General features: G+C 42.9%; 2 protein-coding genes and 1 pseudogene across 3 annotated transcripts in view; 2 read left to right on the top strand and 1 right to left on the bottom strand.

The window, feature by feature from the left end:
- Miga (mitoguardin) overlaps nt 1-15,000 on the bottom strand; it is a 588,191-nt gene that overhangs the window by 124,491 nt on the left and 448,700 nt on the right. The gene's annotated exons all lie outside the window — the stretch shown is intronic.
- The window catches only part of LOC143019001 (uncharacterized), a 24,032-nt pseudogene continuing 13,717 nt past the window's right edge, over nt 4,686-15,000 (top strand).
- LOC143018931 (protein unzipped-like) overlaps nt 13,545-15,000 on the top strand; it is a 201,690-nt gene continuing 200,234 nt past the window's right edge. Inside the window, exon 1 of the mRNA XM_076174522.1 lies at nt 13,545-14,021. The gene's annotated coding sequence lies outside the window, so the exon portion shown is untranslated. The remainder of the gene's footprint in view (nt 14,022-15,000) is intronic.

The following is a 15,000-nucleotide window of genomic DNA, read 5'->3' as shown; positions in this document are numbered from 1 at the left end:
CTCTCCAATTCCATCTATTCCTCTCTTCACCTCATCTCTCCCTCTCTTCGTGTCCCTTTCTCTCCCTCCTTCCCTCTCCTTACCTTCTTCCCTCCCGATAGGGGACAATGCTGCATGTATTTTATGCAGTCAATACATTTGCCCTCCCCCCCTCTCTCTTTAGTTACACCCCTACGGACCCACGTCACGCACCATCCTCTTGTGAATGGAAACTTATCTCCACACAAAGACGAAAACTGTTCGCTTTTAATTTCATTTCTCTTTTGAGCTGTCCTCCTTTAATTCCTCCTGTACCACTTCCTCTACGAGTCCATCTCTTCGGAGCGATATTATCCTTCCCCCCAAAGGATAGAAGACCTGGTTATCGGGGCGGAAATACAATACTCCCTCCCTTCCTCCCTCTCTCCCCCCCTCCCTCCCTCCCACTGAGTCTTTGTCTTAAACTAGCGAGACACCACGACATTAACGAAGAGGATTCATCCTTCACGTGGAGAAACTTGGGCCCTCTTATCACCACCACGATCTCCACCAACACCAACACCACCACCACCACCACAACCACCACCACCACTATCATTACTTCCACCACCGACCCACCATCACCATCACCACCATCACCACCACAACAGGCATCAAAGTCAGGTCACTATCACCATTTTTCTCACCAATATCACCACTAGAATCACCACCACTACAACTACCACCACCACCAAAAACACCAACAACAGCATAACCACCACAACCACAACCACTTCCACACTAGCACCATCAACATCCCAGAGTCCAGGTACTATCGGGGTGGATGAACGAGGAGGCAGGGCGAGGGGAGTAAGGAGGCGGGGGATGGATGTGGGAAGGGGGGAGGGGAGGGGGAGGGGGAAGGGGGAGGGGGAGAGGGGAGGGGAACCCTTCGGTCTTCAATGACGTAACAAAGATGTATTGATGTCATAAAGCTGTGGCTCCAAGGCACCGCCAGGGGCTCTCAGCACGGGTCTCGTATCCGATCCGGAGGCTACATCTAGTATTATCATTATCTATTATCTATTATTATCATTATCTATTTCTTATTATCATTATTATTATCATCATTATCTATTATTTATCATTATTATTATTATCATTATTATTATAATTATTATTATAATCTTTTTCATGGAACCATACATGCATTTGAAGCTAGGTATGATAATTGGAGAGTAAGAGACAGTACCCCACGAGTGTTATTCCTTTCGTGTAACTACAGTTAGGTAAACACACACACACACACACACACACACACACACACACACACACACACACACACAAAACACATACACCTACCATGGGCTTTTACCCCTTTATAAGCGAGGTAGCCAAAGTCAAAGGCATAAATCCACTCCTACCTATTTCATACCTACATACTCCTCTCCCATTCAACACCTCCCTCCCTCTTTTCTTGGCTCCTCCTGGATGACGGGTCATCCCTGTTTCTCGCCCACTGCCCTGGGTCAGAAGCAATGTAGCAAGACAGAGCACATCCATATCAAGGCCGCTTCATTTGATCGGCGACCCCCGCACACTCTGTCCCCTCATGCAGAAAAAGAGAAGGGGAGAAATCCCTTCGGGCTGTGTCAAAATACCATTCACACATACTCCCCCATCCCCCATCCCCATCCACTCCCACGAATCACAGTATCATCCATACACAACCATTTTCCACTCACCCCTATCTTCTGTCTTCTCCCTTCCTTCCTCATCAGACATTCCCCGATTTCCCAATGGCCCTTTTACCCCATCCATCCATTTCATCCTTGGTCGTCCCCTCATGTTCGTTCCCTCCACATCTGCCTTCCACACCTCTTTTACCAATCTTTCTTCACTCATTTTTTCATATGTCCAAAGCATCTCAATACTCTTTCATCAACCCTATCCCCCAACTCCCTTTTCACCTCCTCTTTCCTCCCCGTTTCTCACTCTGCCCTGCCCAGTAACCCCTACCATACTTCTCAGGCATTTCATCTCAAATATATAAACTCTTCCTCTCTTATGTTCCATGTTTCTGCCCCATACAATGGTGTCGGCACAATCGCTCCTTCATACTATTACCTCTTAGCATCCATTCCCAAATGCGTACTTCTCATTACACTTTTTAATCACCCAAGGCATTTACTTGCTTCTCTCATTCTACATTCTACCTCCACCTCCACTCCCTTTCACGCAACATTCGCACCCACGTATCTAAAGCTATCCACTTCCTCCAGTCTCTCTCCCTTAATATTTACTTCCAATTTGCTGCCATCCTCTCCCCTTGTACATCTCATCACGTTACTTTTACCCACGTTTATCTTCAACTTCCTTCTTTCTCACACCTTTCCAAACTCCGTCACTTACATCCTTAATCCCTCCTTTGATCTTGGTACAAGCCGTCTCGCCAGCAAACAACAATTGGCTTATTTCCCTTTTTTCTTAATTTTCTTGAACCATCTCCAATCCCTGGCCCATTACCTTGCATTTACCTCTCGCACCACCCCATCCATGTATAAATTGAACAGCCAAGGCGACATAACACATCCCAGACGAAGTCCTACCTTTACCTCAAACCACTCACTCTCTCCATTTCTAATTCTAACTCCCGTCCTCTCCTAAAAACTCTTGACTGCTCTTAACAGCTTTCCTCCTATTCCATATATCTGCAATACCACAGTGCCTTCCTGTCTATCCTGTCATAAGCCTTTTTTAAATCCATAATGGCCCAAAAAACATCCTTACCTTTTCCTAAAACTTTCTCGCATATCTACTTTACTACAAAGATCTGATCCACGCAACCCCTACCTGTCCTAAACCCACAGTTCCTCACCAATTACTCCCTCTGTTCCTCTCCTAATCCTCTCAGTCAAAACCCTCCCACAAGCCTTCCCAACAACACTCAACACATTGATCCCTCTGAAACTACTACACTCATACTTGTCCCCTTTTCCTTTGTAAAGCGAAACTATACAAGCACTCCTCCAGTCCTCCGGCACTCTACCCTCTATAAGATAAACATTAAACAACCTCACCAGCCAGTCCTCCATCACCGTACCTCCCTTTTTAGACACTCCTGATGACACCCATGTAACCCAGGTGTCTTACCTACTCTCATCATTTTAATAACTATTTTCACCTCATCTTTCCTTATTTCTCCTCCGTTTTCCTCACTCATCACTGTTATTTTCTTGGCACTTCTCACTGCAAATACTTTTCATTCCCTATCTTCCTTCACATTTAGCATCTCCCGATAATACTCTCCTCATCTTCCTCTTACTGCCGTCTCTTCCATTATCATCTCTCCATCTGCACCTTTTACCTTTTCTTCTCTACTTGATTCGCTTCTCCTTCCTCTCTTAATTTCCTTCCAAAACATCTTTTTATTACTTTCAAAAATTTCTGTCATACTCTTTCCCCATTTCACATCTACTCTCCCTTTTCCCTCCTTTATCTTATGGTTTACTCCTCTTTTCTTTGTACCTTTCATACGATTCTCTCGTTCTATTTTGCATCCAATCTGTGAATGCTCGTTTCTTCTCTTCTGCAGCCTTCTTTGCTTCATCATCCCACCACTCACTACCCTTCCTTCTATTTCCTCCCGTCCTCCTTGTTCCAAACACCATCTTTACAGACATTGTGACTCCTTCCTTGAAACTCCCCCATTTCTCCTCCACTCCTAGTTCTACTCTATCCTTCACTCCTTCCCACTCTTTTCTCAACTTCTTTCATACATACACACAAAACACACAGACACACACATACACACAAACACACACACACACACACACACACACATGCATACATAAACGCATGCACAACTACATACACGCACAAACACATACTGTACCCATGTATACATATACACACACACAGACATACAAACATGCGGGTGTTAAAACTACCTAAATTTGTAAACAGGGATGTAACTGTCTCTGGAGACAGATTTTGTACAACTGCCCTCTTTTTTTTCAAAATACAGCGTCAATCCAATTCCAACTTCTCCTGTATTGAACGATACTTTTTGAAAAGAACGATGACACTCATTTACTACGACCGCTGGATAGGGGCGTTGCATTTCCGCAGACTTTATTATTTAATCCCATGGTTCCTATTGGATATCACGGGCTCCGACAAATTGGTCTATCTCTATCTTCGGGTCTATCACCCGATCTATCTATGAACTTGTCTATCTATCAGTATAATCCATCTATATGAACGTATCTATACATCTACACACCTATCTTTGTATCTAACTAGTGTACCTTTTCACAGGAAGATAATGTATTCTTACAGAACTCTTGTTCAATAATTATTCTACATTTTTGGGGGATTTTTTTTATTGTAGTGAAAAATTCAGTTATTCCTATATTGGTTGCCCTTCTCGTTCAATAACTTGTTCTGAGTACTGTACTTTTTCTTTTCTTTCCTAAATTTGGATAAAATAAAACGAGTAAATAGAGATTAAATAATTTAGGTAATCAAATTTTCCTTCAATTCCTGTCTCTAGTTTATCTGACTACGAACCCGCGACCCCAGATATATCGGCAACGGTTCCCAAACCCTTCTATAGATCGTTCTAGAAAGAGCTTTTGGGCTGTCTGTGAAAAAGAAGATAAGAAATGAGTATTAAAAAAAAAAATAATAATAATAATAATAATGGGGCTCAGTCAAGAGACCAAATGCCAGCCCCTCAGGGCTGCACCTCCGGATGGGCTCTGGAGACAGTAAGTTGGGAGAGGACCCTCTCCGAGGTTCCTCTCATCCACTACCGAACCGTAATGGGAATTAATTTCCCTTCAATTAAAAAAGTATTTTGATTACTATTCATGAGATGCACAGAAGCCCAGCCCTACATCTTGGGCTACGCGAACACTATTTAAACCCTTCGGCGCGTTTTAAAAATCAAATGATTGATTCTAGCTGCCGTCAGACGATTTTATTCAACCACAGGAGGGGTGAAGGCAGTGTTGCCACTGTAATCTATGCCAATTCCCACAAATAAGTGAGATTTTTCCACAAAATTCCCACAAGGAAATCTGGATTTCCACATTTTTTCTCCCACAAAAAGAAGGAACTGTTATATACACAAATAAGTTCATTGCAACATATAATTTGCTCACAAAACATCCCATGTGAGCAAATTTCTCAGACACAAATTTGGAGAATATTCCCACAAATGGCATCAGGGGGTGAAGAGGAGGGGGACTATCCACTCTCAGCCCTAGGGTCGTAAACTGGCATATAGAGCATTGTGTGGTATTGCTTAGAGCAAGTTGGGACGAGGCAATGCTCCACGGGTCGAAAGCCCTCTAAACTCTGACGTACCGGTTGATACTCTCCCTTTTGTTAAGGCTGCCGTCTGGCGATTTAATTCATTAACGTGGTATGACCTTCTACCCTTTATCGTGGTGGAGTTACAATCGAGAAAACATGAAAAAAACTTTTATTCTGGCTAACGCATGACGATTCCATTCAGCTGAGAGCCAAATTCTGGTCAATAAGGGGTCTTATATCGAGGTCGTACCTTAGTTGAATAAAATCGCCTGACGTCTGCTAAAACAAAAATATTGAAAAAAAAGTCTTCGTATAAAAAAGGATTGTTCTACGAGAGGTCACACACACACACACACACACACACACACACACACACACACACACACACACACACACACACACACTCATGTATATATGTATATATATATATATATATACATCTATATATGTATGTATATATATTTATATATATATACATATATATATATATATATATATATATATATATATATATATATATATATATGTATATATATATAATTTCAAATGAAAACATTCATAAAAATATTGTGTACAAACGCGTTGAAAAGTTATCGATTACTCCCAAAATCAACTTAAGCGGGATTAAACTTTCCCCTCCCAAACCTCGACACAAGCAAACTCAAAAAATTTCTTTACCTCGGCAGGAACAAACGTTTCCTCTTAAGGCAGACCGTAAAACGTTCGCCCCCTTTTTCCAAACGTTCCCCCTATAGTTTGGACTAAAAATAACCCAAACTAAAATTCTAAAACTAACATTTCCCGAGCCAAGGAGAGAAGAGCCTCTTTATACATCCTCCTCTTCTTCCTCCTCCTCCTCCTCCTCCTCCTCTTCTTCCTCTTCCTCCTCCTCCTCCTCGTCCACCACTCCATCCCATCTTCAATATCAGAAATCAAATACATCAACATCAAAACTGGAGACACATATTAAACACCGAAAATATAGATTTATCATTCAAATACAAAAACAAACACACACACACACACACACACACACGACTCGTGGCGCGGTGGTACAGTTCCCGGCTGCCACTACGGCAGTCCGGGTTTGAATCCCGCCCAGGGCTGAAATAATTTCAGTATCGCTGCGCTGCGAGTAGTTACTCCAACTATCGTGGGTGGGGAGTTGGGGTGTGTGTGTGTGTGCGTGTAAGGTCACAGTATTACCCATAGATCGGTCATATATGAGCTATAATCTCTCATCCGGGAGGGAAATAGCTATCGATCAAGAGTCCAACACGTGATCCAAGACCATGGTGAATCACACACGAACACACCTATGCATAGGCGTGCGTAGATTATAAAAAAAAAAATGTTGCGTGAGTGTGAATATTCAAGAAGAGAGCTGCATCGTAAAAATCAGGATATATAACAGCCCCAGACAAGACAGGAATTAGTGGGAATTACTCACCACCGCCAGTGATGGCAGCCTCAGACCCCAACCCAGCCAAAAGAGATGCAATCTGAGCAATGTATTGTATGCAACAAACATGAAACTATTTCTCTCTCTCTCTCCTTCTCTTTCTCTCTCTTTCTATCATTTCTTCTTTCTTTGTCTCTTTTTCTTTCTTTTGTTATAGTGCTTGCATTATCTATATTCGCTCTCTTTCTCTCTCGCTTTCTCTCTCTCTCCCTCCCATCCCGTAACTATATTTCATCATAACTTTTCTAACTCATATATGTTATGAATAAACAATGCGCATGCACGCACACACGTGTGTGTGTGTGTGTGTGTGTGTGTGTGTGAGTGTGTGTGTGTCTGTGTGTGTGTGGTGTGTGTTCGATCATGTCAATAATATGAATGCAAGGAAAAGAATATTCTTTTTTTGCAAAACAACACAACATGAAAAATGTTAAATCTTCGCATATATATATATATAGATCTATATATTTATCTATATATATATATATTTGTGTGTGTGTGTGTGTGTGTGTGTGTGTGTGTGTGTGTGTGTAGGTCAATCAGCCAATCTGAGTCCACTGCTGACCATAATCCTTCCCCATAACATTCCTAGACTCACACGACTGCGCTAACTTGCCACATCACTCTTGCAAACTTCTCTACCATACTGTAATCTACCAAATTGTACTACCAAACAAAACGACCACAAATCTTTCGAAATGTCACCAAAGAGTAATGAAATCCCCAAATTAAGATAAAAATGGGTAGATCCCAGCAGTTTAACCCTCAACTGAATAAAATCGTAGATCCATCAATGTTGCAATAGTTAAATAAATAAATAAATGAATAAATAAATAAACAAACGGCAACTCTAATTCGGTGGCGAATCTGGCAATGATTCTCCCGAAACTCCGCCCACTTTCTTCTTCTTCATCGAATGCCGCCTCCTGATTGGCGGAGATAATCTTAATCTCATCGATAACCTCTATCATCACCACTTTATTTCTCACGGTTATTATCACATAAGTGAAACATACCTAACAAGTAGGGTGCAGCATCAACATCCTTATAAGGAAGAGGTGGGTGGGGCTTAAATGCAAAGCGGCCACGGACGGACCACACAGGAACCTCCCTTGAAAAGAACGGAGTAGGAGGAGGAGGAGGAGGAGGAGGAGGAGGAGGGCGAGGAAGTGGATTAAAGGGAGGAACAGGAGGAAATGGTGGGGAAGAAGGAAGGAGGAGGAGGAGGAGGAGAAGAAGGAAGGGGGTGATGAGTAAGAGGAGGAAAAAGAGAATAAGGAGATTGAGGAGTAAGTGAAGGAGGAGAATGAGGAAGAGGAGGAAGAAGAAGGTGAAAAGGAGGAGGGGAGATGAAAGAGAAGGAGGAAGAGGAAAAAGAGGAGGAAGAAGAGTGAGAGAAAACGAAAGGAGAGGAGGAAAAGGAAAAAGAGGATTAAGAATTGGGGAGGGAGGAGGTGTGGGGGATGGAGAGGACAGGAAGAGGAAGACGAAAGTGAGGGATGAGGATGAGGAATAGGAGGAGTAAGAGGAGGAGGAAGAAGAGCAGGAGGGGGAGAAGAAGAAATAGTAGGAGAAGAGGAGAAGAGGAGAAGGAGGAGAGGGAGATAAGGATGAGAATGAGGGACAAGAAGAGTAGGAGAGCGAGGAAGAGGATCAGGAGGAGGAGAATAAAAAGAGGAAGGAGAGGAGAAGGAGGCGTAAAAGAAAAAGGAGGAAGGGGAGGAGGAGGAGAAGGAAGAGGAAGAGAATATAAAGATGAAGGCGAGAAGGAGAAGAAGAAAAAAGAAAAACGGGAGGAGGAGGAGAAGGAGAAAGAGGAGTAAAAAGAGGAGGATGAGAAAGAGGAGGAGGAGAAAGAGGAGGAGAAAGAGGAGGAGGCGAAAGAGGAGAAGGAGAAAGAGGAGGAGTAAAAAGAGGAGGAGGAGAAAGAGGAGGAGGAGAAAGAGGAGGAGAAAGAGGAGGAGGCGAAAGAGGAGAAGGAGAAAGAGGAGGAGGAGGAGGACGAGGAGGAGAAAGAGGAACAACATGAGGAAGAGATGAAGAAAATGTAAGAGATTCATTTTACGTGGCATTAAGCAGCGTGGGACGCTTACTCTACGCTGCCATTCTCCCCCCCCTTCCCCCCAAACTCCCCCCCCCCAAACCGCCAAAGCAGGCAGGTGAAGGTGAAGTTCAACCTTCCCCCCCCTCTCTCCCTCTCCCCCTTCCCCCCTCTCCTCCTCCTGTGAATCTCTTCCTTTTTCCTTGCTCGAAATGGCTTTTATTGTCAAATAAAGTATACGTGTACATATATCGTATACACACGAACACACACACACGCACACACACACACACACACACACACACACACACACACACACACACACACACACAACTTGGTTAAGATTATTATACAAGGAAAAATTATATTTTTGTTCAAATATACAAAAAAAAATTACGAAACCAAACTCAGAAAAAAAGAAATGAAGAAGAGGAAAGAAAAGAAGAAGGAGAGGAAGAAGAAATTGAAGAAGGATGAGAAGTAGAAGAACAAAAAGAAGCAGAAGAGGAAGAAGAAGAAGAAACAAAAGACTAAGAAACAGAAGACGACGGAGGAACAAGATAGAAAAAAAAGGAATAATAAGAATAAGAAGAAGAAGGATGATGAGGAGAAGGAGAAGGAAAAGAAGAAGAGGGAAAAGAAGACGAAGGAGAAGGAAGAGGAAGAGTAAGGTAAGAAGATGAGGAAGAAAAAAGAAAACAAAAGAAGAAGATGAAGAAGAAGAAGAGGTAGGGAAGAAGAAGAGGTAGAAGAGGAAGAAAAAGAAAAAGAGGAAGAAAAGGAAGAAGAGGGAAAAGAAGACGAAGAAGGAGGAAGAGGAAGAGTAAGCTAAGAAGAAGGGAAAGAAAAGGAAGAAGAAAAAGAAGAAAAGGAAGAAGAAAAAGAAGAGGAAGAAGAAAAAGAGGAAGAAGAAGAAAAAGAAGAAAAGAAAGACGAAGAAGAAGAGGAAGAAGAGGAAGAAGAAAAGGAGGAAGAGGAAGAAGAAGAGGAAGAAGAAGAAGATGAAGGAGAAGAAGAAGAAGAAGAAGAAGAAGAAGAAGAAGAAGAAGAAGAAGAAGAAGAAGGAGAAAAAAAGAAAAAGAAAATCCCCCCCCTCCCCTAAGAGGAAGGGGGCATCCGAAAGACGGAAGGTATTCCCTGCGGAGGCAGTAAAAGCTGAGCGGATGAGCGCCTTCAACCTATTTCACTATAAGACGAAAGATGCCTCAAATGGAAGGAAGTACAGTCAATGGGGATCTTTTAACCCACACGAACACACGTATACACAAACACACACACGCACGAGCGCGCGCGCATTGTAAAGTATTGGAAATGAGTAAATGAACAAAGAGGCTATCATTACACATGATGAGAAAAAAATGGGGTGAAGACGTGGAAGTGTTGATAATATGAGGAAAAATATCTGACCCAGATATGAGTAACAAGCAGTGGCGTGACCCCTACACACAATACATACACTCACACACACACACACACACACACACACACACACACACACATATATACATTTGTGTGAGTGTGTGTGTGTGTGTGTGTGTGTGTGTGTGTGTGTGTGTGTGTGTGTGTGTGTGTGTGTGTGTGTGTGTGTGTGTGTGTGTGTGTGTATGTGTGTATTTACCTAGTTTAATCTTACGGGAAGGGGAACTACGCTCGTGGGATCCCGTCTCTGTATCTCGCAATATTTAAATTGTTCTTAAATTCTTGTATGGTTTTTGCACACACTATAATTTTGTCTCTACAATTGCCATTAATTCTGAAATTGAACCATTTATATTACTATAAGCCACTTTTAATTTTCTGCACTCTCCATCTCTGTCTTTGTTCCTTCCGTTTCCTTTTCTTGAAGATATCATTTTCTCAGCCTCATGTTTAACACTCTCTCTCTCTTTCTCTCGCTCTCTCTAAAAAAAAAAAAGAAAAAAAAACTTCTTTCTCTCGGTCTCCATTCTTTTCTCGTGTTTTTTTTTTTTCTTTTTCAATTTTCGCTTCTTAATGTCTTTTCTCTCTTTCCCCAAGGTGTGTGTGTACATACATACATACATATATATATATATATATATATATATATATATATATATATATATATATATATAATGTGTGTGCGTGTGTGTCTGTGTGTGTATGTATGCGTACGTGTTTGTGTGTGTGTATGAAGTGACCTAACAGTACCCGACCTGAATCTTATTCTTTTGAAGGAACACCTCTTTTGAAACAGAACCTGAGTGTAGGAATGAAAGCTCGCTGTCATCACGCTGGTTCCTGGGGATTCCCAGGGGAGGGATTCAACAGAGTGGGACACTAGGAACAACAACATCACGGCTTCCCTCATCACGTGGCCAGTTGTCCGTCCTCCCAATCTCGCAAAGGTTGTAAAGTCTGTCTTCTTCTTAAGAGAGTGATTGGTGACCCCTACCCCCTATCAGGGGAAGATCCACAAAATGTTACACACACACACACACACACACACATACATATATATATATATATATATATATATATATATATGAGAATACCCATAAGAAGATTAACAACCTCCTTAATGCTGTCGACTTTAACAACACATGCATACAAGAGAATCTGCTCCCTAGATATTGACCTGACCTGATATAATTAGCTTAAGTGGTGACCCTTTCCAGTTGTCAAACCTCTCTCATGTGTATATATATCTCATCTTACTCTGTACTTATTCATTCTATTGTAATCCTTGAAGATGTGAACAAATATCACGAAAGCGCTCGGATTCCAAGAACTTTTCTTTTCCCTGTGGTAATCAGCATAACGGTGTAGTCACGTGTGATTTGTGATACTTGTGCATATATATATATATATATATATATATACATATCCATGTGTGTGTGTGTGTGTGTGTGTGTGTGTGTGTGTGTGTGTGTGTGTGCTTGCGTGTGTGTGTTTAATTATATGTCCATGCGTACATACGTACGTGTTTCTATTACTATGTATAACTATATGCATATGTACATGAGACAGGCCGAGATAAAAATAATAATAATAAACAGAACAAAATAAATAAACAAATCAAGACGAAAGGACAGAGAAGCAGAAGGCTCTCCTGAGCAAGATGTGGCTAGAAGCGCAAGTGAGGAGCGAATGGGCGCGCACGGCGCCACGCCCTCTCTGGGCGTGCGCACGGGCGGGCGGGCGCGCGCTAGAGAGCTTCCCTGCTACGCCCATCTGACTCATTCACTCTTCGGACTGCGGTCACATTACCCATACCTACGTCTGGGTTCATAGATAGGCTGGGAATCCTGTACCCTCTCACCTGATCTTTTTATTTGGTAATAAGACTTTCAGAAATCGCCAGGCGATTTCATTCACCTGAAGGAGTACTGGGTCGTCCATACGTATGTATGGGTAATGTGAAAAAAAAGAAAAGAAAAAAAAATAAGAGTATTAAATTCACTTCGGTGGGCATATCCAAACTCCCATTGCCAAATTCCTCTAACTCCCTGTAGCCTCACAAAGGCACTCCCAGTCTCCTCAGTAACTCCCAGGGTCGTTCTGTTACTCCCATACCAGCTCAGCAACTCCCAAGTCTGGCCGTTGAACCACTCCTAGGTACTCCTCTGGACTCCAAGGTACTCCTCTGGACTCCAAGCTCTGGGAAGATCACCTACCTACCCATAACCAGTACAGCAACTCCTAGTCTCACCTAGCAACTCCCAGTCTAGGGTCATTTCGACACTCCCAGAGCCGCCGAGGCAAACTCCCCTTGGGCTACTCCATTCATTCACTTCTAGATTCGCCTAGCAACTCCAAGGCTCATCTAATAACTCCAAGGCTCATCTAGCAACTCCTAGGCCTAGCTGGCAACTCCCAGACATTTTTACACCTGGAAGTCAACTCCATTACACGTCCGACCACTCCCAGACCTCAACCCCTCAACCTTGAATAGTTGCGGTATTAGAGTCTCACAAGCCAACCAATCAATCAATCTATCAATCTATCAGTCAATTACATGTAAATCACGTGTTCTTATTGACGCCAGACTATTTTATTCAGCTCAGAGACTCCCATGCAAAGAGCCCGTTAAACCTGGAACGACTCCTCGTCCCACTCCTCGACTCTCAGACCTAGAGTCACTCCTAGTCACCTTTCCCGCGAGGTGACTCCCAGGCTCGCCCACCAACTCCCACGTTTGTCTAGTTAACTACTAGGAGTGTCTACCAGCTCCTTGGATTGCCTACTAACTTCTAGGCTTCTCTAGCAACTACAACCATTCAAATACTTCCAGAACTACCCAGCAACTCCAAGGTCGGTAGATTCACTCCCAGACACCTCCCACGTTTACGAGGAGACGTTAAGACCGACACAGCTACTCCCAGGTCAACATTCCTTCTTGGGACTGAAGACACTCCCCAACCCAACAGTCCCGCGGAGTGACTCCCCTAATCAAGTCTGAAGACCAAAACATGTTAACGAAAGAATTAATCTCGAAGGAGACTTTCCAACAACCGCGCTAATTCTGTTGACAGCCGTCAAGATCACCTTCCAGAAGATGTAGTCTCTATTCTATGACCTAACAAGAAGGAAAGACCAGGAACCAGCAGCCCCCTGGGGTGCTAAGAAGGGGGTCGCGGTCGGTAGGAGGGGAGGGGGATGAGGCTGGGGGGAGGGGGAAGGGGGAGGGGGAGGGGTTACCACGCGGCAGGGGCTGTAGGGAAGGAAGCCTGTTTCTTCCTTTCCAGCGCACGGGTGTCGCTAGCGTTCTCAACTGTCAGTGTACGTTGAGCGCGCACACCGAGCACACAAACCCCCCTCCCGGACTCTGAACTACCCTTACCTAACTTGCCTACCTCCCTCCCTCCCTCACTCACTCACTCACTCTCTCAACTTCACTCAAGCGGGACGTGAACGCGCCTTGTGGCGTGTGAGAGTGCGTGTGCGTGCGTGCGTGCGTGCAGTGTGAGGTGATTTATCAAGCCACGCTGACTACAGAATGTGATCCTGCAAGAAGGATAATCCCTCCCAAAGTGTCAGGTTATGACGAAAATGTAAGAAAACCAGGAGTTTAATCTGCCAAATAGGAATTTATCAAACCTCTTGCTAAAAGTGTATGCATCAAGGAAATTAGAGGAATTGTTTAACGCGAATTGAAAGTGATGACGACTGGCTTCGAATCCAGTAGAAGGAAATGAAATAAAAGCAGGTCGACTTGACGTCAAGTCGTCAGTAGCCTTGAAACAGCGAATCAACGACCCCGAGTGGCAAATTGCTCAGGTAAGTCGTTTCAAACCACCTTGGGGAACTCCATTCCTCAGGCAAATTAACTGACAACAGAAAGCACCAACTACATGTTGTTGTCACCCTTGACAACATCAACAGCAATGTGGAGGATTACCAACAACGTGTTGTTCTTGAAGTTCTCATCCAGTAGGTACACGTAAATATTACTTTAGAGTATTATGATAGAAAGGAATGAAATATTGACTAGAAGTATTTGAAGCTTTATAAAAACGAAATTATATTACGAAGGAATACGAAAAGAATTACTTGAACTCGATAGAAACACCTAATGACTACGCACACACATACATACATACACACACACACACACACACACACACACACATACACACGCAGGCACGCACACACACATGATAAACATGTGCATACATATATAAATATATGCATACACGCATATATATTACACACCACGCACCATATATAAACGCATACATACATATATACATACAAACATAAACACCGCTTCACGTGTAACGTACTCAAGCAATACGAGGTCTCATACACATATGATCTGGAACACACACACACACACACACACACACACACACACACGCACGTACACACACAATAAAAGTACAGTTAAGTGCAGACGTCTATTCACGTCTCCTTCAGGACTTTAGAGTGCTAGTGTACTGTCCTCATATCTACTAACAACTAAAATCCCCATCATAATATACATGGATGCTAATCCCCTTTCACAACTGAAAACCTATAGTTTGACTCTATCTGCCGTCAGGTGATTTTATTCAGTTAAAGGGACTGAGCGACTTCAATTCAGGGTCTATTCCCGGATTGAATGAAATTATCCGGGGACAATAACAATCTTTTTTTCGGGCAATTGCCAAATATAAACTAAATAGAGTTGTCTAATACAAATCAGAAGAAAATATTTAAACGATGAAGGACGAGTTAAGAGGGCCAGATTAATATCAAGCATCTTAAAGACTTCAGG

Source organism: Oratosquilla oratoria, chromosome 36 (genome assembly GCF_046742065.1).
Source record: "Oratosquilla oratoria isolate Oo_2021 chromosome 36, ASM4674206v1, whole genome shotgun sequence".
Classification (NCBI taxonomy): Eukaryota; Metazoa; Arthropoda; class Malacostraca; order Stomatopoda; family Squillidae; genus Oratosquilla; species Oratosquilla oratoria.
The sequence above is the reverse complement of the archived record's forward strand: the minus strand, read 5'-3'. Positions and strand labels throughout refer to the sequence as shown.